Raw genomic sequence first — 4039 nt, forward strand, 5'->3', positions numbered from 1 at the left:
CAGTGATTTTATCCATGTGGAACGCTAACATGGATATACAGTATGTAGCTGACAATTCCATTGCTGTTGCTCGATATGTAACGTCTTACATTACGAAATCAGAAAAAACAGAATTGAAGGAAATGTGGGAAGAGATTTCTCACGAGAAAACTGTCAGTAAGAAGCTGTACAGTTTCAGTTTGAAGATGTTATCGCATCGAGAAATTGGATCCTACGAATGTTCAGATAGGTTATCTTCTGCAAGTCTCTACTCGAAATCAAGAAGAATAATTTGGGCAAGTTTAGGCCTTGCAGCAATGAGAAATCGGGTACTGAAATCTGTTGGAGAAATTGAATATTTGGCCGAGAATGACCCAGAAAGTACAGATATTTTGAAATCAAACATGTTGGACACATATTATCCCAAGAGAAGTCATCATCTGGAGAACATGTGTCTCTATGAAGTGCTGCAGAACTACATTTATTCACGGAAAGCCGCAGAAGACATCAACAATGGAAAATATAAAGTCATTGGTGAGGGAGGATGTTTGGTGAAGCAAACAAAAGGAAGTTTGATAAATCACCGGAAGCTGAGTTGCGACACTACTGACAAAAAGGAATTTTACTACTTGGCTCTTTTACAGCTGTTTAAACCATGGCGTACAGAGGATGAACTACTGGGAGAATTTCAAAGCTATGAAGATTCTTTTAATGCTTGCAAAGACAGCATACAATGCAATACATTCACAACTTATCTGCAAATGTTAAATGAAGAAATTGAACAGGAAACTACAATTGCAGCAGAAATAGCTAGAGACAGTTCTCAGGACAGCCAAAGTTCAGGAACACTCAGTCAAGATCCCCTAGGACAACCAATCGTTGAAAATGAAGCATCAATAGCCATGAATGAAGTGGAAACGGCTATGAATCAAGCTCAAGGAGAATTTATAGACTTACAAAATTTGGAAAGACAACTGAACGAAGAGCAGCAACAAATTTATGAAGAGATCAGAAAAAAAATTGATCACGGATTTCTACATGAAAAAAAAGAGTGCTCATGCACATCATTTCATCCAATCAGGATGTATGTAAGCGGACAAGCTGGAACTGGAAAAAGTTTCCTAATAAAAGTCATCAGAAGCTACCTACAGCAAAAAACGGATTCTACTTTGTCTTGTGTGGTTACTGCTCCAACTGGGTTAGCAGCATATAACATAAAAGGAATCACTTTACATCGTTTGCTAATGTTACCAGTGGAGCATGAGAACAAAATACAATACAACAAGCTAACTGGAGAAGCATGCTTGGAAGTTTCAAGAGTATTGAAGAAGATGCAAGTTCTCATTATTGATGAGGTGAGCATGGTATCAAACTTAATGCTTGCCTTTGTGCATTTAAGAATGCAGCAAATTCTGAAGACAGACTATGACGTGTTATTTGGAGGAAAACACGTCATAGTTTTTGGAGATCTTTTGCAACTTACTCCAGTTAAAGGACAACCAGTGTTTAATACTGTGACACATGAAAACACGAAGAAGTCATTGGGAAGCATTGGTAATACAAATATTTGGTCCTTCTTTGAGTACAAGGAACTTACAACTAATATGAGGCAAGCAAACAATGAAGAATATGGAAGTATTCTGAAAGATATCAGGATTGGACTACTCACAGAAGCTGGTAAAAAAGCATTACAGAGTCGGCTGCTACATAATTTATTTCCAAAGGAAGAAATAGTTGCAGAGAAGATATACAAGAACATTGCAGAAAACAAAAGTGTCATCTGCTTAATGCCAACTCTACGTGAATGCTCAATATTCAATGAGGAGCTTTTGAAATTGGAAAAGGAAGATATCAGGAAATTGGAAGCAGTGGACAAAATTGAGGATGGAAGAATTACTGTCACATTAACAGGCACACTGAAAAATAAATTGGATTCACTAGAGAAGAACATTTCCAAAACAGCTGGATTAGAAAAAAATCTATATGTTTGCATGAACTGTAGAGTATTTTTAAGGAGAAATTTGGATGTTGAAAAAGGTTTAGTTAATGGAGCTATGGGAAGAGTTGTGGGTTTTATTAATTATCAGAAAAAAGATGGAATTGAATGTTTAAAAATAAAATTTGATCAGATAGAAGAAGTTAAAGACATTTGTCGTTGTTCAGTTCGTTTCATGCTTGTGAAAGACTTATATGTACGTAGGAAGCAGTTTCCGTTTTCGCTAGCATATGCTGTAACTATTCACAAGTCTCAAGGATTGACTGTAGATTGTGCATTTGTGAACATTGGTTCAACTGTGTTCAAAGAAGGTATGGCATATGTTGCTTTGTCACGAGTGAAAACATTATCAGGTTTATTCATGATAGACTTTGATGATTCAAAAGTTAGTGCTGATACAAATTGTGTAAAGGAGTATAATAGATTAAGAAGAAGCTATGCTCCTCATTTAGGTCAGTATCCTGTGTTGGAGAAACGTGTAGTTTCTCGTAAAAGGAGAAATGAGAATATCTGTAATGAAGATGTAGAGAGGAGGAAAAAAAAGAGGAGTGATGTAATTGCAAGCAAAAAGAATAAGGAAAATGAAGAACAGGTTGTAGGATGTTATTTTGAAAATAGCTCTGGTGTCAACTGCTACGCTAATGTAGTGCTGAATGTTGCATTTTATCTGGAAAGTTTGCAAGAGCAGATAATAGTAAATCAGGGAAAAAGATTCTGTTCTGTGCTGAGTCTCCTTTTTGAAAAGCTGAGTAATGATAAAACTCAAATAGAAAGTGCTACTGAAATTAGAAAAGTTTTAGATGTATGTTCAGGACGAACACAGTTTTCTCAAAATGTACAGCAAGACGCACAGGAATTCTTGATTTATTTTCTTCAGGTACTGGAAGAAGAAGGGGTTCCCATTGAAAATTTATTTGGTCTCTCTTATAAATGGGAACATAGTTGTGAAAACTGTTATAATATATGTGGCTCTAATGTTGATTCTGAAAGGTTTATTTATTTAACATTGCCAGAGAGTAAAACAGTCACTTTTGCTAAATTAGTTAAAGATGCTAATCATAGCATGCAATGCGGTGAGTGTAAATCTGACATGTTTTCAACATTAATTTTAAAGGAATACAGACAGTATGTAATTTTAATGATGCAACGATGTAGAGCTGATGGTTCAAAATTGGATACTTTAATAAAGAAGTTTACAGGACAGCAATTATCAATCTCAGGCAAAACTTTTGTAACAGTTGCAATAATTTTCCATGATGGACCTACTGTAACTTCTGGTCATTACACAGTTTATCTTAAATGTGAAAAAGGCTGGACACTGTGTAATGATTCCCAATTGATTTTTAAGCAACGTTTGCCTTTTGATTTAGCAAATTCCTATCTAATCTTCCTGAAACCTAAATTTTAGAGAGATTTGGCAACATCTGGACAAAACAATTTTACCATTTTATTGGATTACCATTTGGAATTTACAAATAAAAAGATTTAACAAATTATCATTTGGCCTAATGGAAAGGTAACCAATTGTAATGTGGAATTTTTCCATTTTTTAAGGAAACTTTGGAAAACCAAAAATTTAGAAAAAATCGGTAACATCTGCACAATTTAAATTTTGGAATGTTATTGGATTGCCATTGGAAATTTTTTCAAAAAAGATTTTTAAAATTACTATTTGGCCATGCGGAAAAGTAAACAATTCTATTGTGGACTTATTTAATTATTAATTAATCTTTCGGAAACCAAAATGTTACAGAGAATCGGTGACATCTGTACAATTTAAACTTTAGATTTTTATTGGATTACCATTGGAAATTAAACAAAAAAAGAATTTTAAAATTACTATTTGGCCTAAAGTAAATGGAACCAGATGTATTGTGGAGTTATTTGAGATATATTATTGTGATTATACTTCTGAAACAAAAAAATCAGACGGTATTTTAAAGAAATAAGTATTGATATTAGATGATATTTTTTAAGAATATTATGCATTTCTATAAAAAAGAGATTGTGGGCTTTTTTAAAACAATCTTTGAGATTGTTAATTTTTTTTTTGCCTGCTGTTAA

Source organism: Triturus cristatus, chromosome 10 (assembly GCF_964204655.1).
Source record: "Triturus cristatus chromosome 10, aTriCri1.1, whole genome shotgun sequence".
NCBI lineage: Eukaryota > Metazoa > Chordata > Amphibia > Caudata > Salamandridae > Triturus > Triturus cristatus.